Here is a 25572-nt window from a genome sequence, read left to right as displayed (position 1 = left end):
TTATTTATAACTGCAAAAAATCAGAAGTAACCAAGATGTTACTCAGTAGGTGAATGGATAAACAAATTGCTATAGCCATACAATGTCATATCATTCAATGATAAAAAGAAATGAGCTATCAAGCCACAAAAAGACATGGAGGAAACTTAAATGCATATCGCTAAGTGAAATAAATTCTTAAAAAGCTATATACTGTATGTTTCCAACTAAATGACATTCTGGAAAAGGCAAGACTATGGAGGTAGTAAAAAATTCAGTAGTTGTCAGAGTACATGAGGACAAAGGAAAGATGAATAGATGGAACACATGGCATTTTTAAGGCAGTGAAACTATTCTGTGTGATACTGTGATAGTAGGTATATTATACATTTGTCAAAACCCACAGAACTGTGTATTACACGGAGTGAACCCTCTTGTTAACTGTGGACTTCAGTTAGTAATTCTATATCAATATTGGTTCACCACTTGTAAGAAATGTACCACACTAATGCAAATCATTTTGTGAGGCAGGGAGAAGTGGTGCATGGGAGCTCTCTGTGCTGTTTCCTTCTGCAGTGTTTCTGTAAACCTAAAACTGCTCTAAAAATAAAATCTATTAAAACATATACAGGGGCACATTCCATTAGCCAGCAGCACAATGATACACATCATGTAGCCTCTGGACAACTCCACTGTATTCTCATGAAAGAAAGGTGAGAATGCAGATGACATTTTAGTCTTATGAAAGTAGCTTTGACATTATTCTCCCCCTGTATTGGTTGTGGGAAACCTTAGGGTCCCTGAACCACATTATGAGAAACCCACCTTTAAAGGAATTCACTTGTCTAATTGCCAACAGAAAGTTCTGTGTTTTTATTTCAATAATGTTGTACCCTAGCAGATTAGTAAGCTTTTTTAAAATATCTGCAAGGGTAATCATATTACCCAGCCTTCTATTAATGTCTAGACGTAGAGTGTGCTGGAACCTATTACCAGCGTTGATTTTGGCAGCTAGAAGACAGAGATGCTTATAAAGGAGAAGTCATTTTATTTGTGGATACTCAGTAAGGACATTCCTAGTTGTGCCTTGTCAGTACCCTGGCTTTCAAGTTTTAGCCCTTTTTATGACTTGTAAACCTCTAGATACTTCATAGTGAGTCTCTTCAGAGAATTTGAAGACTTGACATTTTTCTTGCTAATTTCAGAGTACAGTATACTTCTTTTGGGGAGTGTGGAGTCTTCCCTTCAACATCTCTCTCTCTTGTTTGACCTTTCCCTCTGCTTGCCTCAACCTGATCCTTGATGCTAGCTCTCCTTTTCTGAGTTCAGCCTGCTCTCTGACAGATATTTACTCGGCCCTAGTGACTCCTGTTCTTTTTCATTCCCTACCCTCTTACCTTGGCTGATACTCTGTTAAATTCTTTCTGAGGTCTTAGCAGGACATCCAGTCTCGAGAGTATTTGACGAGTCTGTTCAAATTACATGGGTACTGGGTCTTCCCTGCAAGTTCTGGGAATGCATTGTTTATCCCTCAGCTGGATGGCATTACCAAGATGGCTGCTACTTCAGACTCTTAAAACTTACTGACAGCTCAATATTATTTTTACTTATAGTCTTTTTATTGTGTGATGGTGTCAGAATGTGAGCTTGAATTTGGGGACTTAGTATCATTCTGAGTGATAATCTTGAAGCACAAAGTTGACTGAAAGTTAGGCATTTAAATTTTTTTTAATTCTGTGTCACAAATATAGCAGGCACTCATTAAATGTTTGCTGAGTTAAACTCTTAACTTCAAACAACCACATTATAGTTTGAAGCCAGATAGCGATTGAAAGCCAACGGAAATATGCCCTCACACTGTCTTAATAAGCCAAACTCTTACCTGATACTTAACGAAGATTGATACTTGATAAGTAAAACATTTATATTCACGACAGAATTTGGCTCTTTTTCTAAATACCTCTACAATAATTATTAGTTTTCTTGAAACTGTATAAATCATATTGTATTTTACAAACCTAGGCTTGAGATACAGTGATTATTTTTATCCTTTCATCTCTTCAGTTGCTGTTAGCCCCCTATTTTATAGCTCTGTTTTATATTATACAAATTGCTTTCTGAATATTCAAACCAGCCTTCATTATTTTTCAAAACTCTCTTTGTCTACAGTCCTTCTGTGCCTTCCTTGTTTTGACCATCATTTCTTCCCTGCACTGTTATCTGTTCTTCTCTCCAAGCCATCAACAGTGCTACAACTTTTGTTTTTATTTTTAACATGCATTTAATCGTGCCATTGCCTGTCAGCCTTCCACTGCCCACCAGATAAAGGTCAGTTCCTTGGCATGGCCTTGATTCGCAGTCCTTGGTCCCAAATTTCTTTCTAGCCTAAACTTCAGTCCCAGTGAACCATGTTCCTTTCTGTAATGCAGGTGGCTCTTTCTGCTTTTGCGTGCTGTTTTCTGTAGCCTAGAATGTGCTGCCAGTCTCTGCTGCTTGGCAAGCCATTACTCAGAAATTTTTAAGCCATTACTGACTACCACCTGCACACATACATATGAACTAAAATCCCGGTTATAGTGTTCCTAAAGCATTTTTTCCAAGTTCCAGTTATAGCATTTAACATAATGTATATTCTGTCTCCTTTTGCATGGTGACTAAAGAAGAAATTCACATTTCACACTTGTGTATTATCTACTTACTAGCTGTTATTCTACCTTTTCCTATCATGTTCAGGAAAGCACATCTGAATTCAAGTGAGTGGTTGTTACTCAGCATAATCTTGAATTTACTTAATATATATTTTTAAAAAAAGACGATAGTTGGAACTTATTGGATTTAATAAATTTTGTATCTTACACTAAGTACTCACTGCAGCTAATCATAATGCGCTTTATGGTAGTGTTAAACTAACATGTGGTAGATGGAGATACACTGATATTAGGATATTGCATTTTAAGTATTTAGCTCTTTGCTTCACTAGACTATTTTTTAAGAGCCAGGACTATTTTATTCATCTTTTTTCTTTTTTTTTTTTTTATCCTCAGTACTTAGCATGTGGTAACTATTCATAAATACATGTTATATGAGCAAATGATATTTAAAAACTCTGTTAAGTTAAATAGTTTATATAGTTCACTTATGATACTGTTTCTTTCCTCTAAAACCCTTCAATAAACTTTTCGCAGTCCATTTGGGGATCTTGGTTTGCCACAAAAAAAAATTCACACATAGGACTAATGATCACTAATTCTTTGTCATTTATATATTATTTTCTGATAAATCAGTTAAAAATTAGCCTCATTAGAAACTGAAATTTAAACTAGAACTGATTTTTAAAAGATGTACAAGCTTAGTTTATGTTCTTCTCTGTCTTTGCTATTTATAAAACTTGAATATCACAAATATGAATGGGGACAGTTAGGGTTAAAGAGGGTCCATTTGGTGGATGCCAGCACCTATTATATCATTCATTGCTTTTATACATTATTTGGATATAATTTTGTACATTAATTGGACATGTAACTTTTGTTACAATAATTTGTAAAAGGAAAGCAGATACTATCATCTAATTTCACATATAAGAAAACATAATTCATGGAAGTTAATGGCCAAAAATGCTGTCTCTTCCATTACTGTATTTTGTGAAGACAACTCATTTACAGTTAGGACAAATTCATTCCTCATTACCAGGATATGGGGGCTATTATTTTAGCAATCGGGATTTAAAGACCCATGCTAATTATTACCTCTTCTTACTTTTTAATTTTTTGTTTGCTTGTTCTTAAGTATTTTAAAATTTGTCTACTATGGCTCCTGAATTATATTTTTAGGGCATTGAGAGGGTTGATTTCTTCACATAACCTCTGCTGGCTAATAGGTTCTCTTTTTTGGCCTGTACACTGGAAAAGCTAAGACACAATAACAGAATGGCATGCTGATTTCTTATAACAAGACTGGGATTGCTTTATCTTGTTTTACCTAGGTTCACTTTGACTAGTCTGATGATTTTTCCCCCTCAATGGTATATCCATCATGTTTACGATTAAGGAATTTAGGAATCTATGATGAGATTTTCCCTACCTGTTGTAATTTTAGTAAGCTATATACAATATTCATGAAGGTTGTGACTTAAATTTAACAAGCTAGAAGTTTATTTTTTAAAAAATAAAAGTTTTAGGGTATAGATTAAAGTTGATGGAACTATTTCCTTTGTCTATCATTTAAGTCACTTTCACTGTGCAACAAATCCAGAAAACAAAAATAAAGCTTTCAGTTTTATATTCAGTACTCTAAAATATGTTTGAAAAAAAATTCAACTCAAAATTCTTTAATTAGTGCAATGGGAGGGTTGTCTGGTTTTGAGAATAGCTGCTCCATCCTTTGACGTTTGCTTACATAATGTCTTAAGAAAGAATGCTTCCAGGTAAACCATCTCCCCAGAATGTTTGTGATTTGTTCTGTTCTGCTTGAGAAGGGTTAAGAGGAGACAACATCCTGTCAAAGACCTTGTTTTTAATTTTGCTTCCCACTCTGGCACAGATCCTGCTAAGAGCAGCCCAGATTAGTTCGGAAAACCTTTGAAGAGATTTAAGATGTCCTTCAGCCAGTTTGAAGGTTTTTGTCTTGCAAATCCAGTACAAGGGCGCCTGCAGGCATCTCGACCCTTGCTGTGCTGCTGATGCAGCTCAAGGTCACACTAACCCGCCCTGTGACATTCAACAACAACAAAAAAAATTATGCAGTGAAACTGCTTCAGCGTTCAGCCAACCAACAACTTCCTTTAGTGAGGAACTGAGGAAGAAGTCTTTTCTCTCTCTTTTTCTTTTTTGGGGGCTCTGCGAATTTTTGCTGTAGGAAATAATCCCCGATTTCTGGTGTGTGTGATGACAAGGTCATTTCTTAATTAGAACACATGTAAAGAACAAGGCTAAATGGCTTCAAAACAGCTTTGTAGTTGATGGAGAGGATTTAAATTATTTAAAGAGATAGTCACCCAAGTATGATGGAAGCTGAATTCTAAAGGAATTAACTACTTCGTGACTGTCTACTTACAGTTCTTCTATGAATCCTGTATGTTTAGCTTTAGAGGGTTACATTCAAAACTTAAGAAAATTTAAAAATACCCATTTTTTAAAGGATGCGCTTAATCTGTACATTAAATTTGCAGATAAACTTTTAATAGAAAAGTTTTCTATCCATCACACTTAGCTCCTGAAAATTTTATCAGATGGCTTGACTGAGGAAATAGGAATTGTGAACTATCCCCCACACACACACACTACACACGACTATGATTTATTTATAATGGGTTGAGATGAGGTGAATAAAATACTTCTTTATTGCCTCATCTTCCTTCGCTTTTAACTTTTGTGATTTTGAATTCTATTGACTCCTGCTTCTTTAGAAATTATAGCACATATCATGAAGGCTTCTGAACTTTAAAGAATCAGAAAAAAGAAGTAATTTTATCAAATTCAAAAAAAGAAGTAAGTTTACTTTAAAATGAACTTTCAAAAAAGTTGTTTCTGAACATCCATGACTTTTTTTAAGGCGCAGTGAAACCATGTCCATAAACACATAATAATCATATTGGATTCCATCTCCTTTGTAGGGCTTGTTTCCCCATTTTGTTTCTCCTTTGTTGCCTGTCAGTGCTAACCAAATATGTGAGTTGGCTAGACTCCAAGTGAATTGGCATTCTATGCTTGAGACTTAATGAGTATCACTTCTGTAGAGTTAGAGCAGAATAATCTGAGAAAGTAATTTTATGGTTGATATTTTCTTTATATATATCATATGTAGAAGTATGTACTGCAGTTCTTTATTCACAGAATTACATCAAGCAAAGAAATTTAACTTCAACATTGTGATATTAGCATAACAGTTTTCTCTGAATTCATAGCCAATTGCTATCTCAAAGAGACATTTCACTGTGTGACTGAAGTAGAACTAGGGCAAGTGCTTTATGAAAATGGACAGTATTTTAAATATTATTATTTGAACTGATATTGTAGATTTTATGGGTCATACTTATAAATTTTAAGTTTAAAATTTTATAAAATTTATAACAAGATGGATTATGTAAGAAGAACAAGTAATTAAACAACTTATTCTAGGAAGGATTTTATTCTTGTGAAGAAGCAATTTATTTTCAGGAAAAAGAGAGTTCAGGAAAGAGAGAGTGAATACATATTTAGAAATGTATTGTAGAAAGATACAATAATTTTTAAGAATGGGGATTTTAAAGGATCTCCAGTTTGCAAAAGGATAATGTTTGAGAGGAAAATCTATATGCAAGAAATGGTTAGTCTGAATCTGTGCATCCCTGCCCTTGCCTGGAGTCTGATATGCCCTTAATGTCATGTATGACCCAAGCTCACCTGCTAGTAATTTCTAATTTACTGTCCTAATTCATCGATTTGTTATCACTAATTGTTCTTCATTTACTTCTGTGTAGTTTCCAGTACCTAAAGGGTTGAAAGGTTGCTGTAATTGGCACCCGCAGCTGCTCTTTCTTTTGACAGGGGATAATTTTGCAGCCTATGCTTTGTGTGACAGCTGCCTAATTGGGCATTCTCCCCTTGTAGCAAGCCTGCCTCCTCCAGCCTCCCTGCTGACAAATGGTGGTGGATTATAGATGAGGACACGCTGACCCAATCGACCTTGCTGAGACAGCGGGGAGGGGCCTCCTGCTACTTGAGGAAGCTTTAGGTCATTTAAAGGACAAGGTCATGAGCCAGGTGGAAAAATGACATGATATCACATGACAGTAGCCTGATGACATGGTCACTGTGTCAAGGACAAATTCATCAGTATCGATTAAACATTATTGCAATACTTCATTGAGGTCCCTAGTATTTCCTCATTTCTGCTTTTCTTTTCTTTCTTTCTTTTCTTTTGTTTTCTTTTAAGAGGAAGAAGAGTACACAATCAGGCACATTTATGTTAGGAGTGTTAAACCAATTGTTTACATGAAAATAGAGCCAATTTATGACGCATCCTAATAAATTTCTTCAGATATTTATAGTATCTTGTTCTTAATTATTGCTCCATTTCTATACCCTTTGCCTGTCAGTACTTTATAAGAATTGTTTGAAAATTAAGGCAGGCGAATTAAATGAGGTTAATGTGTTGTTAAAATATGCTTAACAACTGCTATCCTTACCCTATGAGATGATTGTCATGCCTTTTCATATTTTTAATAGAAGAAAAATAAGGCAAATGAAAATGCCTAATTGAAAGGAGCCTCAATACTCTAGATTTATGATATCAAAATATACTGCCATGCTGCCATAATTATAAAATGTTAAAAGTGTTTTTAAGATTTTTTTGGAACCTGAAAATATTTTTTAAATAACTTGAAATTGTGCTTTATTGTAAAAACTTCAATATGAATGAAAATCTTTTGTGCATCTTTTCATTATTGGTTAATACACATGCTTTTCTTGAGGAAGTGGACTTGAGCTATTACTGGACATTTTTGAAGCACAAAATCTTAGGAAACCTTTTGAGTCTATTAACCCTATGTTAATATTTGAAAGTATAACTCCGCATAGCACTGTTTTGGGTAGATCAATTTAGAAAAATCCTTGTTTTAAAAACAGTGGACACATTAATGCATAGAATACTGACCATGATTCTCATTCCTGGAAAAACATAATCTTTGAGTGCTGTGAGATCTAAAGTTTTTGTTTGATAGGATGTGATTTTAAGTAAAAAATAGTAGTGTTAAAGTGTGATGCATTAGTTCACCGAAGTAGACACATCTGTATTTTCATGGCATGTGCATGTTGTGTGTGTGTGTGTTTAATTTTGACTGTTCGGTGCATGTGTTTAGCTGTTCTCCACCCCTGATTCAAGCTTGGTGGAGGTTTAATCCTGTGCCCTTGTACACATATACTTGATTAGTAGTTGTGGTTATCTCAGCAGAAGACATACCGCCCTCTTCCTTGTATTGGTCGGGACCCAGGCATTGGGGAGTCAAGGCAAAGGAGAAAGAAAAGAGATTTTACATTAGTATTCTATGAAAGCCTTACTGTCTGCAGAACAAATTGATTGCTCCGGTGTACCTGTATTTGGCCCCACTGCTGTGAAAGAAAGGTAGGGGTTGTAATCTATTTTATTGTATTACATATTTTGACACTCCAGGAATATTTAACATGCACTCTCTCCATGCACGTGCTATAAGTCTAAGTAAAGAAAAAGAAAATAGATGAATGGAAAGCATGTAAAAGCAGAAGGCTACAGCTTTGTTTACTTCAGTCCATGAAAGTTCATTCTAATGATATGATTTCGCTGAAAGCATCCCTGGGAACATAACCTGATTGATAACAAAACCCTATAAAGTGTTTTGAGGCACTAATCTGTTTCGCTGCTTGAAACGTGCCAGGCAGAGGTGAAATTCAAGCTAATACTGTACAATTTTAACCACAAGATGAATGAAAAAAGCTATGGGAGGTGGTCGTAGGCATAATTAGTTTAAGAAATGGTTTTTAAATATTTTTCACTTCATCCATATATTGTTAAAAGTCCTATATAACGTGGTACAGAGAGAAGAGATTTTATTTTAAAATATTTGAAAAAGATAGCTACTATGTTACCTTGAACTATATAAAGGAAATTAAGAAATTTGTTAATTTACTTTATTCTTTACTAGTTTCATTTGTATAAACATTGTACTATTCAATTCACCTGACGGAATAAAAACTGCAACCATTCTCTTCAATTTTTTTTTAATTCTATGAATGTTTTTCAGATGGCAACTTGTATTATTCAATTGAGATTGTGGGTATGGATTAAGTAATTGCTTTAATATTATACAAAGTGATTGAAATATCTGTGGCTGGAGTTTGACCCCTTGCCATTATCGGCACACAGTCTTGAAATGTGGTTGCAACTATACCATATATAAATCTGTACTGTAAAGAATAGAAAAATTTCCTCTTGTTCAAGTCTCTTGCCACATGTGAACTGCGGGTGCCCTTTGCCTCCTCTGTCCCCATGCTGATCCTTTTATTACAATCTGAGCACTTGGTTTAAGAGAGAGTGAGAGGAAGCAGCATAATTTATACTGATACAGGGATGTAATTAAAATACTTTTCCATTATTTACATTTGTATTCTTGAGATTGGTACATAGTTGCACATTTTTGAGATATGTTTCATATCCATTTAATAACTGTTCTGAATATACTAATTGTATATTATAAAGACATCCTGATAGACAAAATCATTGTAATAAGAGATTTTGAACAATATGAGGCTAAACTTGCTTGCAGATCTTTATAGAAAATTTGTGAGTGAAGAATATTTTTAAGCACTTGCAAGTAATAAATATTAATATCCCAAACCCTGACATAATGTACTAATTAAAATTAACTGCTTGGAATCCTATTATTTTGAAGTTTTCAAAGAACTTCTGAAATCAGTGGCAAAATTAATATTCTTAAATATGATTTCAGTGGAATATAAGCCAACAAAATTGTTAATACTGTTTATTTATATACCTAATTTTGTGTTTTTGTTTTTTATTATTGAAAACTTGTGTCAGAAAATTTGCAGGAAAAATAGACCATAGAATTAAGAATCAGAACATTATATTTTCAGAATAAAACATGTTCTAGCTGTAATTTTAACTTTTAATTTTAATGATCTTATACTTTTGAAAATTTTGGCATCTCTGCCCTTTGAAAAGAAATGCATGGCATGCATATATTTAATATCTAGCAGAATCAGAATAGGAAAATAAAGGGGAAGATAACTAATAGGTGATTATTGTTATTTATGTTTCTTCTTTTTTCCTTTTTGGTGAATTATGAGATTGTCTCTTTCATAGAAGCAATGTGTCTTTTTAACCATAGTATCACTAATGCTTATTGCTTTACCTTGCACATAATAACTACTCAGTAAATATTTGTTGAATAAATTAATGAAGAATGCTCAGCCAATTCCTCCTTTCTGGCCATATGCATTTTCCTGTTTCTCTCTTTTCTATTTACAATATCAGTCTGTGCTGTGTGCCTGTTAAAGTTTTCATCACCAGCTTCTCTTTAGAAAATATTCTAGTTGCTGAAGGAAAAGAAATTCAGTATTTTGTAACCTACCTAGGAACATGTTTGCAGAATTGTTTCCCAGTCAGACTAGTTTAAGTGACTGACTACCCCTAAAATTGTTCATCCTCCAAAAATGCTGACACAAGTTTGTCTTTAACTTGAATTGCTGCCATTCTTTTCCCTTGTATACTGATCTACTGTGCTGTTGAATTTTTTAAAGATATAAAAATGTATTTCATATAGTTTCCCTTTGTGAATTTAGAGACAGTTTTCTTTTTAACCAATATCAACAAATTATTTTGAACATCTGAAAGCTGCATATTAACTTAATCAGAGAGATCTAAGCACATTAGATCTATGGAGAAAACAAAAGTTTGGTTGCCATTATGACAGTTTAGGCTATGAAATGAAAGTCATAAGGTTAACACTAACTATGGGTGGCACTTCTCTAATTTCAGCTAATAAACAAATCTTTCTATTGTATGAGACTTGGCCCAAAGTTTTTAGGCAGTAGAAACCTAAGAAATCACTTCGAGAGTTCTTTAACTGATGTGGAAACTGGGCTTTTGAAAGGTTATGACTTGGCCGTTGTTATAAAGTTGCTTAGTAGCTGAGTCAGGGCTAAAACAAAAATCTCTTAACTTTTTAAAAGGTGATTGTTCTTTCACATGATATCTACTATTTTTCTAATTTTATGCTTCTAAAATAGTAATGGTTATATTGATGTTAACCAGGTCTTTTTAGTATCAGTAGCCACAATAAAATTTAATGTATAATCAAATAGAATGTAAATGAAAGCAACCTGACAAATCATATACATGTGGTTTATATACAGATTTACTGTATATATACTGTTGTTGATTATTTTCTATGAATATGGACCCAGTATAATTGTATGTTCAGAAAGGGTATCAGAATATCGGTATCACCAAGAAAGATATTAAAAATTAAGGAGGAGTGGGCCACGATGGCTCAGCAGGCAGAGTTCTCGCCTGCCATGCCAGAGACCCAAGTTCGATTCCCGGTGACTGCCCATGATCAAAAATAAATAAATAAATAAATAAATAAATCCTTTGGGCTGGCCATGCTGGTTCAGTACACAGTTCTCACCTGCCATGCCAGAGACCCAGGTTTGATTCCCAGTGCCTGCTCATGTAAAAAAAAATAAATAAATAAGGAGGAAACTATATGAAATTTTAGTGTCTGTAATAGAATAAGTTTGTAGGTAATACAATCACAAATAAGTACACTGTAGTCTTGATATTTAATAATTTATGGCAGTGTTTCCTTTAAGAGTGTAGTCATGGTTTGGCAGAGAAGGGGAGCAGCCAACTGAGACTCTTGCCAGGTGGGGATCCCCTGATATGTGTCTGTGTGTCTGTGTGTGTGAGGGGCGTGCACTATCTGGGCATGATCTCTTTCAAGGATGATTTAGATGCTAACTTGTCAAATTGGAGAAATACCATAATTCATATTTCATCAAGAGATCAGATCCTAAGCAATGGAGCTGGGGTTTCCAGGTGTCAGATGGATACCTAAGTGAAAGACTGAGAAAGTCCATCCCCAAAATCAGTGCCCATTTTAAGAACCTGTAAAACATCGGCATGAGTGGGTCAGGCCTCCATCAAACTGAACTGAGATTCATGACTAAGTTTTATATCCAGCAGGGAAATGAACAAGGAACTAGAGACACTGTCAAACACCAAATTGAACCAACCTGGAGTAGCGAGGAAACTAGTGCACAGTGGAGGTGTGGTTTGGGAATTTGTAGGATCATGGCTCAAAGTTACGTTCATCTGAGGCTTACAGGTCATAGGAAGGCAGTAAACTGTTTTAAAACCTCTCCCTTCCATTAGTGGACAAAACATCTCCTGATCTGGATCTTGGTTCAACAGTAGGGCAGAGCAGTCTGCAGGCAAATTATTTAACCTCAATTTTCCCATCAGCAAAATGGGGATTGTTAGAGTATCTATCTCTTTAGGTTATATTGAGAATGAAATGGGAAGGCACATATATAGTACCTGTCTTATTGTATATATCTGATCCTGGGTGTGTGTGTCTGAGTATAGGAAAATCATGCTCTCTACCAATGTCTTCTTTATATTATTATTAAGAGCAGAGGACTTGAGTAGGTTTATTATATTATAAACCATAATATGATTTAGTAGAGCTGTTTGAGTATTTAAAAAACAGTGATGCCTTTTTTCCATCTTTTATATGCAGCATAGTGAAGCACTTTCTAAGCCCTTATTCCTATTTTTTACCTTTTAATTTCTTAGGTTTTAACCTAAATAAATCGGTCTGTAATTTTAATAGTTTGATTCTCTCCCATAAAGGGTGTGTGTGTGTGTGTGTGTGTGTGTGTACACATACTCTTTGTTTTGATATGTGATTTTTATTAGAATGTTGTCACTTTGTGCTTTGTATTGCCTTTTTAAAAATGTTTCAAAAACTGTTACATAATTCTCTAACCACTTTTTCATGTAAGATATTTAAAGGAACCATAAATTTCACTTTAGAATTAGAATAAATCATTTTGACAAGGAGGGGCCAGAGCAGGTAAGATGAAATTTAAATTGTTTATACTTAGCTAAAAAGTTTAACTTCTTGCAAATGTCACTTGTTCCTAAATTTTTTATTTTCTACCTTTAACTTTAGATTTTTGGGCAATTATAGACTATAGTCCTTTAGGAAACTGGAATGATCTGAATTTATAAAATATGAATGCCAAATAAGAGCAGTAAACAAAGTACATTTCTCTGGATGGCATGGGAAGGAGGAATGTTAGAAATATCTTATAGTTTCATCTGAGTTTAAATAAGTGTTTACTTTTTCATTTGATAGTACTTGAAAATTTAAATGAAGTGTTTATTAGTTTGATCTTTAAAAAAGGTTATTACTTGAAAGAAGGATTTCTCAGATAGTTGTAACTTGAAGCATTCTTACTTGACTTTCATGATGATCAAAATAATTGTATATGCATTTTCTAATTTTTTTCCAGGTGTAAATTATGCTGACTATTCTTTTCCAATGTTATGTAATAGAAATAAGTGGTCAGAGAGAAACTAATATTTATGGACATTCATTTATTCAACAAAAATTCATGTGTAAGATATGTCACTGATAAGGAAAATTAGCATAGTCCTTGTTCTCCTGGAGCAGTGATTATGGTCTAGTGATAGAAGTTAGGCCCCCATTAAGAAGGTAAAATACACAGAATCATTACAGAATGAGAGAAGTCCTAAGATAATTGTCATCTCCTGGGTGCTTTGCTGGGGAATAAATGGGGAAACTTGTACCTAAGATTTGTCTGAGGGGGTGACATTGAGACTGAGTTGGGGAAGCAAGAGAAAGAGCCATCCATTAGAGAAGAGCTCTCTAGGAAGATGTGTAGGATGAGAAAGAACTGACTGTGTTCTGAGAATCAAGGAAATCAGTGTAGCTAGAATTGCACTGTCCAGTATAGTAGCTGCCAGCCGCACATCTCATACAAGATGAGTGTGGAATACTTAGATAATTTTTATATTGATTACATATTTGCATATTTCGGATATATTAGACTAAATAAAATATATCTATTTAGTTTTACTTTATTATCTTTTAATGTGGCTATTAGAAAGTTTAAAATTCCCTATTTGGCTCTAATTGCATTTCTATTAGACAGAACCAGACTAGAGGATAATGAGCGTGTGATTAAATGACATGAGATAAAGTTCGTCAGGTTCTCTAGATTATGCAGGTACTTATAGACTATTAGCAAGGGAATCTGAATTTTTGATCTGACTGAAATAGGTAACCACTGTGAGCTTTTAGCCAGGAGGATTTGCCTTGTACAAAGAGCATTGCTTTTACAATGTGGAGAATGTATTGGAGGGAGACCAGTTAGAAAGCTAACGCAGTAGTGACACTCCTATACCCCCACATGCACACACAACTAAGCCAGTTTTACAACAGTTGTCAAAGTTATGTAAAAACTAATCTCTAATCATCAGTGAGTTTCAGTCTTTGATGGAATTTAAGCTCTGGGTATACAGGCCTTGATTTAGATTTACGTGTGTGAGAATTCTCTTTCCTCGGTATTCATGAGAGATTCAAATTTTTACAAATTTAAATAGAACTGTAATTATTGGGGATATTTTATAATCATTTAAAGCTTTTAAGATTTTGAAGATTTTTTATTAGCACTCAGCATTTCTTAATATTTTTGAGGGTCAAATAATTACTGGAAGGAACCATTGGTATCACAGATCCCCAGACCTGTACATGTACTTCTCAGGGGTCCTTTGATCCCAGGTTTAAGAAATCTTGTCATCTGGTACTGCTTCGCAACCTCCCAACTATTTTCTCTGGTGTGGGGATTGTTTTCTGTTTTGCAAGTAGAGAAACTGAGGCTTAGAGTAATTGAGCAAGCTGGCAAGTTTTAGACATGTTCTAATTGCTTCTTAACTAATTGCACCTTTTATGTAGAGTGTGTATGTGTGGGTGAATGTGAATTAAATTGCCACTGGTTTTATTTGGTTCAGAAATTGTATTTGTAGTACTGCTATTTAATTTGTATGGAGTTGGAATAGTGGTTATTAATCTTTGACTTTTTTATGGTTATACCACTCTGCAATAATGCTATAAGGTTTTGGATTATTTTTTATAATATTCACAAAATGTAAGACATGTCCGTACAGTTCAGGTTTTTTTTTTAGTTATTCTTTATGCTTTAGAGGAAAAGTAAAATGTATTTGCAGTAAAATCTGCTACCACTTATGGGTAGTTAGAGGATACTAGACAATGCTAAATGCTTCACAGGTTTTATTTCATTAAATCTTTTTTTTACAGCCTTGTTAAAGAAATAATGTTATTCCCAGAATCTCAGAGAAGTTAATATCTGAATTGGGACTCAAACCCCAGATTGTTTGACACCAAGCCAGAACTCTTAGCTTCAGTGAACTGTCCATTTTCAGGATATTTTTTTAATTAAATAGCTTCATAATATCTCTGTTGGTTGCATCCACACTGTCAACAATATTTTTCACTGTAAAAAGCAAAGGTCATTTGAAATTCAAATGAAAAGTTTCAATTATTTAAAAAATTGCATTTCTTTAATGAGATTTAAGTTGATCTATTTTCTGTCACTAGCAAGGCTTGACCCTTTTTGGTAAACTAATTGCTTTATTTCTTATAGTTAAATGATAATAAGAAAAAAAGAGCAGGTAGCACTCAGAAAGCTCACTTATATAGTGTAAAATTTTGGCAATTTCCTTTTAATGGATGCTATGTTATAAATGATGGGAGAGTGGAGTCAGTAGTCCTACTGAGCCTAAGCAGTATTACATGGCTGAAAGTACCCAGTCACAGTGGTCTTGTATTATATAGAAGATTGTCTGAAACGCTAAGTACCTAAAACAGTTGCTCTGCAGTGCTACTTACTTTAGTTTCCATTATACTATTTGATTTGGGAAAGGATAAGCTTGCCTAAGTGGTATAAAATTATACTAAAATAATTATGTAAAACATGATCAGTAATATCTACTGGAGATGTAAGGAGTAGAAAGAGGAAAAAAGTGAATTAATATTTCTTCAGGACCTGCCATATTGGATTTTTTTCATATGTTACTTAATCTTCACAACTGTTCCATTAGATAAATTATCACACATATTTAATTCAAATAGGTTTACTCAGGGTTACATTGCAAGTGGAAGAGTTTCATTTCTAAAGCTTATAGTATCTTTTAGAAATGAAAAGTAAACATTTTTTTGCCTATTGAAATTGTCAGAAGGTATAATAAAAGAAGCTCTATCAGAAGAAAGCTGGAAAATCTGACTGATAAGATTTGAGTAGCATCAACTATCCTTTGACCATTATTCTTGCTTATATAGTTAAAAGCAGAGATTTGAGGTCAATTCTTAATAGTTTAGCTTTGTTCCAGTAGGCAAGTTTTAATGTTATATATGTGTATGTGTGTATTTTAATTTCATAATTGTCTTCTTCCATTTTTCCGGTTATACAGAATTCTCCCTAGCCCTTTTATTTTGAACATGTTCCATCTAATTCTATTCCACAGTGTGTGGAGTATTCAGTATTGCTACTGAATAATGTATTTAGAAGAAATATATTAACAAATTTAAGGGATTTTTTTTTTTTAGTACATTGAAGATGTAACCATACTTTAGTTGTCTTTTTTATGTGTCTTTTTTTGTATGTGTGTCCTTCTTCCAGGGAGTATTCCTGTGGTATGCATATAGTTTTTGTGTATGTGGAGAGGGGGGTTGGAAGTTGGAGGAAATACCTCACTTGCTAAATCAACTTGAGAAACTATTTTGTAGCAAACCCATATTTACAGTTACTTTTTTTTGGAAAAGTAGTAAGCTTTTGATTTTGAAAGTTTGAATAGTATTCTCTTATATAAATGGAATGCAGAAAGGTATCAGTCATTTCTGTCAATATATCATTAACCACAAAACTCACTCAAGCTGAATTTTATGAGTTAACCTGTTAAGTCATGTCCTTATCTCTGTGGTTTATTTCAAAAATAGAATTTCTTTAGGCTCTGGAAAGATAATCAGTATAAAGAAAAAAAAAAACATTGATCAGAGAAGAGGGGGAAAAGAAAGAAAAATCTTAAAGGAAAAGGTGTTTTTTAATCCTGGATGAGGTTTCTGACTATCTTAGGGGTAAATAGACGATATTTTTAATCGTCTTCCACATTGATGCTGAAAATTTTTTGGCAAATCACTGTTGCAGGTTTGCGCATCAACATGTTTTAGTGAAAGTAAATAAAACAGTGAGAAACTCATTTTCTTTGATTTCTTCATTCCCATAGAGAAGTATATCAATTTTTTATTCGCTTTTGAAAATCTGGAATCATTTATGCAAGTGCTTTCATTTCCTTTTGATAATTGATGGTAATTATCTCTGAAACTCAACTAAAAAAAAATTTGGAATGAGACCTATAAAGGTCTCACCTTTGTGGGTAAGAAGGAAAATGAAATATAAGGTATTTTATTCCATCTACAGTGGGAATGTGTATTTACCCCTAAGAGAAAGAATGGTGAAGTGATTAGGCTTAGCTTTACAGAGAACATTCTTAAGAATGCCTTTAAAATAAGGCGGTAAAATGACTAGAGCTGGAGTAATTAGATAGAATTTTAAAAGAGGATCTTATTAAACCTTGTGCTTTTAAATGATGAAGTGAGGCACTAGGTGATAACACCTTTTCTTTCTTTAGTGTATCTCATACCCCAGAGTCACACGGAGTTGGTACATGTGGTAGGTTAAATATCTTAACGCTGTTGGTCTTACCCAGGTGCTGTTAGTAGAAAGAAGACTTTACATCATAGGTAAGAAAGAACTGAAGGAGAAGAAGTTGGAAAACTGTAACAGTGAGACCTTCTGCCTGTTTGTCTTGTTTTCCTACCATACATTACCTTTTATTTCTCCTTTTAAGCAGTTTGTGGTTGAGACCTTTTGGGCCAGGGCTGTAATCCAGGCAAGAGCTACCAAAGGTTAAGGAGGATGAAGAAGTGGGACAATCCATTAGTTTATAGCAGCAGTGTAACAAAGAGAAGCATCTAGAGCCCTGTACAATCTAGCCTTATCTGACCCAGGATAATTCCATTTGCTACCCAGCTTTACTGTTGGACTTGGCCTCTAGGCTTATTCTTAGAAGTCTTACACATTTCCTTAGAAATAGCTGCATATTATTATAGCTAGAGATGGTAGATTGGCTGAATCAAGCTCTTCTTATTTAATATTTTGCTATCTAGCTCTGATTATGAATTATCTGGTCTTTGCCAATTGTGGCATAACCATCTATCTACCCTTTGTGCTAGGTTGTACTTTAGGAATTCATTTTCTGTATCTACTCATACACAAAGCTTGAAAACCACTCTCTTCCTTAAGATTTCACCACCATTTGTCTGGTTCCTGCTGTAACTCCCTGAAACATACTCTTACCCTCTTCTAATTAATAGATGTAGTGCCTACATTGTATATTGGGTAAAAGCATTCCCGTTTTAAGCTTGCCTTATTTTCATCCATTCATTCTCAAGTTCTCGAACCTTACCCAAGCTTCCTCTTCTAGGGTTGGACAACCCTAATCAGACCACAGTTAACCATTCATACTTATTTTGCTTAAAAGGTATACCATTCCTCCCACCTCTATAAACCATTCCCAATATAGGGAATGTGGGTGCCATGTCATTTTCAGGAGCCTCTGTAAATCTGAATTCTATCAGAGTACATGAATAATACAGATAGAATTAATTTAATCCTTGATAAATCAAAGATGGAGAAAAGAAGAGTAAAACTTCTGGGAGAAAAAGTGGGGAGAATACAGTAAGAATTTCTGGATAGAAAAGGGAAAATGCACAACTACAGGTTGGATCAGCTCTTGACCCATTGCCTCGGGTTGGTAGCGCTAGAGTCATGGTTTGAGCCCACTTGATGGGCATGAACTGATTATGAGTGATTAGGGACTGCTCTTGAATCTAATGATACTTATTTGTTGTCAGGTTAGTAAAATTACAAAATAGGTGTATGCAGGAAAATGGGCAAGAAAATAGGCTACCTGTGCCTTTGCATGGTTCCCTTTTTTCCTTGATTCATAAGAAGATGACGAGTATTTCCTTTTCCTTTACATGTGAAAAGAAAAATTATGTGTTTCTTTTCTAGTGGCTGTAGTCTATATTAATGGTTCTCTTTTTAAGTATGAGAAGTCTCTTTTTAACATCAAAACTTCCAGGTCCTACCCCTTCTCCCACCCCACCCACCCATTCATACACAAACACATAGAATGTATGTTCAAATAGATTCAATAACTTAAAAGACTCTGGAACTATTTGACTAATATAAAAATAAAGATTTATCTGCTTTTAAATTGAATACAATAGTGGGGAAATGATAAAACAAATTAAACTGTGAAGTTCTTCAGCATTAGTAAGTTTCACACAGCTGCAGGGATGACTTGACGAAAGGACATATTCATCCAGATGTCTTGTTTGGTCTCCTTCCCATTCCTACAAAAGAAATGTTATTCACCCCCAGAGTAACTCAGGGGAAGAGTTGATTAAAGAATTAAAACAACCGGTGTCCAGTCAACCCTGTTTTGGCCAGTGTTTCCTATGCGGTTTGGATAATTGGCACACTTGAGTTCTGTCAGCGGAGGTTGGCTTGGTGCAGGCCCCTAGGCATAGGAAATCTGAAAATCTGTTATCAGCTCTAACCCTACAACTGTGTATCCAACCTTGGAAAACTTATTCACCTCTCTGTGCTATTAGCTTTACCCATTTGAAAATTTCAGATGCATTATTGCTCTTTGACCGTGTATGAGGTGGAGGTACTTTAGGAAAAGTGAGAAGAAAGAATGGTGATGTTTTCAGAGTTCTTTAGGCTATGAAATAAGAAGGTGGAGTTTGTCTTACATAGTATCCCTACAGTATAATAGAAGTGGTTTGGTTTTACGGCACAAAAGACCACTCAATGAAGCTCAAGTGCAGTGGTATTTATTAGAGGTGTACATCATGCTCTCAGGGAACCCAATATTGGAGTGCATTGAATCTCCTCGAAACTATTCGGTAACTCTTTGCTGTCTCTTCTCTCTCTTTCTTTGTTCCTCCCTTTTACCTCTGTATAGTTCCTCATCTCTGCTTCTCTCTATGTACCTACTTGATTCTTTTCTCTCAACATACTGACTGCTTTGGATACTAATCTATGAAATATGAACTCAGTATAGCTACCCCAAAATGAAGGCATCAAGCTCTCCTGTAATTCTAAATCCCAGGAGAAGGAATGGAATGGCCCATCTTTGTCAAGTTTCCAACTTTACCTGTGACTAGGAGTAAGGGACAGATTCTTAAAGCTGCCTAGGGAAGAAAGAAATGTTAGGCATCTTTTGCACATTAAATTACTCTTTGTTTCAAGTAAACATGTCTTCCAAAATTATAAAATTAAAGGATTAATTAGGAAGCTTATTAAATTATTTTAGAGACACAAAAGTTTTATTCTTTTAAAATTTCACGTACGTTGCCTATGTGATAATTATTGAATATCTCAATATTGAGTATCAGGACACAGGGATAAAAGACAATTAGACAATTCCATTAAGGAATTTATACATGGTATGACTGGCAAGTGAAAAAAAAAAAAAAAGAAAAGATGTGGGAAAGTCTTCTGGTCTGGTGCTATGTTCATGCATAATAGAATAATAAACATTAAGTGGGCTTAGATAATGTTGAGTATTATACTAAGTGTTTTATATACAAGTTCGCTTTTAATGCAATTTTATGAAATATATTCATGTACAACATGTACAGTCAGTAATTCACAGTATAATCATATAATTATGCATTCATCACCATAATCAATTTTTAAACATTTTCTTTACTCCAAACAAAAATAAATATAGGAATAAAAATAAAAATGAAAAAGAACACCACAAACACTCCTTGCCCTTTCTCCCCTCTATTATTTATTTATTTTTGTCCTTTTTACTCATCTGTCTGTACACTGGATAAAGTAAGTGTCAGCCACAAGCTTTTCGCAATTGCCCAGTCACATTGTAAAAGCTAGATAGTTATACAATTGTCTTCAAGAATCAAGGCTACTAGAATACAGTGAAACAGTTTTCAGGTATTTCCTTTTAGCTATTCTAATACACTAAAAAACCTAAAAAGGGGTCTCTGTATAAGAATAATCTCCAGGATGACCTCTCGACTCTATTTGAAATCTCTCAGCCATTGAAACTTTATTCTGTTTCATTTCTCTTCCCCTTTTTTTTTTTTTTTAAAGAAAGACAGAGAAGGAAGGAAGGATAGAAGGAAGGAAGGGAGGAAGAAAGGGAAACATCTTTAAACATTTTCTTATTTTATTATATTTTGTTTGTTTGTTTGTTTGTTACATGGGCTGGGGCTGGGAATCGAACCGGGGTCCTCCGGCATGGCAGGCAAGCACTCTTGCCCGCTGAGCCACCGCGGCCCGCCCTCTCTTCCCCTTTTGGTTAAGAAGGCTTTCTCAATCCCATGATGCCAGGTTCGGGCTCATCCCCAGAAGTGATGTCCCTTCTTGGCAGGAAGATTTTTACCCTGGGAGTCATCTTCCCACACAGGGGTAGGGCAATGAGTTTACCTACCGAATTGTCTCCAAGAGGTCACGTGTTTTATATACATAATCCATTTATTGCAAAAGCTTTATAAGGAAGATACTGTTATTATTCTCAGCTTACAACAGCAAAAAACTCAGTCCCAGAATGGGTAAGTAACTCAGTCAAAGTCACCCACTGGTGAATTGCAGAGCCAGGAATCCAAAGACTGTTTTCTTAACCACAGAGGCAAGATTTTAGAATGGGAAAAGTAATTTAAAGTTCTTAAGGTGCTGTGCTAGTGTTTCCATTATCACAACAAAGCCATAGTTGGCTTTATGAAATGTTTTCAAATGCATTTTTGTTATGGTTCATGGGAATTTAATACAGCAGAAAAGGCTACGATGCACAGGGTCTTGTATAGGTTTTGAATTACCCATTTACTAGCCAATTGACACAGTCACTAAACTACTGAGAGCTTTAGTGTCATATTTTTTTAAAAATGTGATTAAGCATAATATAATACTAGCCAACCTCATGAGGAGAATCAAAGAAAATATTGTCTAGGGTCTCATATGAGGAGAGGGTATGGCTTAGTTAAAGCCCATATGAAAAAAAGCTGGGATTTTTAAAAATCTATGACGAACTCACTATGAATCAACAAAGGCAGAGGGCCCCTTGGGGCTTTTGTATACTACTTTGGCCAGCCATGAATTTGTAAAGGATTGGATCTTTATAGTATTTAACACAATTTGGTGCCCAGGAACATTGTCTTCTTTTGTTTGCTCTTCCCTCATAAACTCCTTCTAACAGTGGAACTTAACTATCCTATCTAGAGCTTCACACACTGATAGACCTAGTCACTGGGATATGGCAGCTATTTTCTCGTGTTTGAAGGATTGTTTGAGAGTTACGAAGATTAACTTTGTTTTTGTGGCCCCAGTAAGATCAGTGACTGGAATAAAAGGAGACAAATTGTAGCCCAGTGCAAGGAACATTTTATACTGTTCAGTTATGTTAATATGGAATGAGTTCTCTGAATAGCAACATATAACTAACCCCTTGAGCACCTGTTCTTTACATTTATCCTCACAATGGCTCACAGTGAAAATAAGTATTGGTTTTTGCACATTTATAAACGATAAAACCGGAAGAGCCAGAAGTTGAATCTTTAGAGCTGTGTTTTGCCAAAAGGTACCACTTTGGAAGATGGTTACTTAAAGTTTACAGAAATAAGCTAGACAACCAGTTAGCAAAGAGGTTGTAAAGGGACTTAAGTATCCAATGGGATGATTGGTTAGGCATATGACCTTTCACCTCCCTTCTAATCTTTAAAGTCTGTGATCCTGCTGTGTTTATAGAATCTCTTTGCAAGCTTTACTGTTATGAAAATGATAGCTGGCATTTCATAAAAATCAGATGCTTTCCCAGTTTTATACACGTTCTCTAAATTTGTATTACCAGACAGGATGTTTGACAGCTTAGCTTTAAACAGGAGGCATTAGTCCAATGATTAAAAGGTCTGCTTAAAAACAAAAATCTGTCATTTTATAATGGTAGAAAGGAAATTTTATTTAATAGTGTAATACCTTTAAAACAAATGCTTAGAGAGCTTTTTGTATACAAGTTTTATTGTAAAAGATTGTCTTACCATACAATTTAGAATAATAGATATTCTAAATTTTATCCATCCCATATCAAAGATACTTTGTGGACCCATATGACTTCTCAGCTTCTTCAGACTTGAGAAACATTATTAAGGGTTAATATCAGACAATGAAACAAGAGGAGACTGGAAGCTTAGCCCTTTGATAAGATCAAGAGTGACTTTGCATATTTTATATTGCTATTAATGGCAATGAACAAATAATGGTAAAAAGTAGAAAAGGCATGAAGATGACGTGTTTATTCTCCCTGCTTCAGTATTCAAGACCTCCTCAGGCAGTTTTTGTTTTTCTTGGATTGGTTTTTAGGCTTAAAGCCTTTAGAAGATAATTTGATTACCTGCGCGTATTTGAGTTGAATCACTTTTTGCAGAATATTATTTTTATATAGCCAAACTTAATCGAAGTCCTTACATGAAGCTCTTCTGCAAATACGGGTTCAAATGAAGACGATCATCCCAAGAATACCTTTGACCAATTGGATTTAAAATCTTTATCTTACAATTTAAAGGGTTCAAAGTGCTTTTGGTATAGTCGTTGGTGTACTATTATTATGTACATTTGTGATTGATTTTTTAAATGGAAGTAGTGAAACAGTTTCTCAGTTGTGGATACAGTAAAACATTAGTTCATAAAGACTTCCTTCCTTTCCCCCCTTGAATTAAAATTATTTTTTTAATGAGTTTTATTTTATTTTAGGGAATCTTTTGCCTCATTCTTCATTTCATACTTAATACATCTTCACTAAAGAAATTTTAACAAAGTAGCATTTTAATGTTAAATGAGTTTTATTTAACTTTCTATAAAATGAGTGATTTGAGAGGGAAAATATGATTAAAAGCTTAGTGGTACCAGTATTTTGAAACATATCAATCATATCATGAATGTTAGATCTTACAATTCTTGCCTAGGGAAACAGTAATTAAAGGAAACTAAAAGAATATGATCATTTTTAAATGAGAAGATATTAAAATAAAGATGGCCATATAGTAGAAGCTTTAAATCTTCTAATAATATAGACATTAAAAAATTTTAAATTCAGCATTTTTCTACAAACCTTTTTCTACACTAGGATACTAGTCATACATGTTTTCCAAACACAGACTTTTCAGCATAGAATAAAGTATTTTTATTAATCTTTAATTTTGTACATTTTTGTTAATTTATATTCAGAAGAAAAAAAAGTATCTTGAATTTGAACCCAAACATTATAAATAGAATTATAATATGATTTTAAATCTTAATGGACCCAGAATTACAACCTACCCCTCATTTTATAAATTGAGTTCTCCAAGAGGTTCACTTGCTGCATGTTCTACTGGTAATGCTTGTGCCAAGTGCTGGGATGTAAAGATGACAGAAACATAGTGCTTGCATGTAGGCAGTTTACACTGTAGTCGGGGAGTCAGGCATAAACTAACTCAAAAACAGTTTTGTGAGTGAAATGATTGAAATGTCATCTGACGGTTTCATCTCTGTGTAGTCAGAGATGAAAGCCTTTTCCCCACCTGGGAAATTCTAGGAATGGTACCTAAGGAGGGGGGAGTTTCTCAGTGGAGTCTTCAGGATGGAAGAGATGTTTTATTTCTTTAGCTTGAATGTGTAGGTAAATGGGACTTAGTATATGTGTTTTTCAGTCTGATATATTTCATCATCATCTATAAGAATAAAGACTAGCAAGTATGTCGGCAGACTGGGGGGAAGGACACTAGGCAGAAGGTTCTTACTCATTATTCTATGCCATGCTATTTCTCCAACTGTTTGTCTTATGTATATCCTTGGATGTGATGACAGGAATTTAAATATAAAACAAATCATTTTATATGAATGCTGTAATTGAAATTATGGTAAGGACCAAAACATGGAGCAAAATATTAATGATAGGAAATATTAATGTAAGAGTTTAAATAATTGATATTAGAGTTGAATTGACTCCTAAACAAGAGTGTCAGTATACTATGTATGTGCCATGCCATATACTGTCATTCTAGCTCCTAAAACAGAAAAATGATTTATATAATTGAGTTTTCAAAAGCTAAATTACTTAATCTTTGTATTAAAATGCTTTTAATTTTATTATATGATACTGATAGCACCTAGTTGTTTGTAATTATCTTAATTGATAAAGTAAAAGCTTTTTTGAAATAGTTTTGGCTCAGTAAATGAAGTGTGAAAACTCTTGACCTATGTTACCAAGACTGGTATTCTTCCTGTTTCTCAACTCCAGCTCATTGGTGTCCGCTTCTAAAGCTTCCTTACTCCCCGCACCTCAATGTATATCTGCTTCTGAGTGTCAGGTGCCCTGGCATGGACCATTTGTAGGCTCTTCTGCATGGCCAGAACATGCCTTAGACCTGGACAGCAATGAAGCTGGATCTCTTATCAACAGTGAGGAGAGCCAGGAAGCTGTCCTGGCTACACTTATTTAAATTATTACTTCAGGCACTTGGTTATGTGCAGGATAGGCAAAAGAGGGGTCAAAGGTATGCATGGCAATATGAGTAGCCTACTAACTGTGTGCCAGTAGTTTCCTCTTCCTAGTTGAAGCACATAATTTAATATTTACCAATGTTTAAAACTGTAGAATTTCTTCAGACGCATTGTACATATTCTTATTCTCTTGTACTTTAATCTCTTGGGATGGGACCTTATCAGGTTTAAATACCATTGCTTTGTATGTCTGTAGAGTGTGCCTGTAGTGGTATTTCTCTACTACAGACTGAAACCTTCAATCTAGAAAGCTTTGTCTACTGGGCTAGTACTGGCAAGAGTGATAATGTCATAATGTTTACCATTTCTGGAAAATTCA

At 34.5% G+C, this 25572-nt stretch overlaps 1 protein-coding gene across 10 annotated transcripts in view; it reads left to right on the top strand.

Moving 5' to 3' along the window:
- NRIP1 (nuclear receptor interacting protein 1) overlaps positions 1–25572 on the top strand; it is a 107167-nt gene that overhangs the window by 65256 nt on the left and 16339 nt on the right. The window lies entirely within an intron of this gene.

Source organism: Tamandua tetradactyla, chromosome 10 (assembly GCF_023851605.1).
Source record: "Tamandua tetradactyla isolate mTamTet1 chromosome 10, mTamTet1.pri, whole genome shotgun sequence".
NCBI classification, from domain to species: domain Eukaryota; kingdom Metazoa; phylum Chordata; class Mammalia; order Pilosa; family Myrmecophagidae; genus Tamandua; species Tamandua tetradactyla.
Note: the sequence above shows the minus strand (reverse complement) of the source record. Positions and strands in the feature narration are given on the sequence as shown.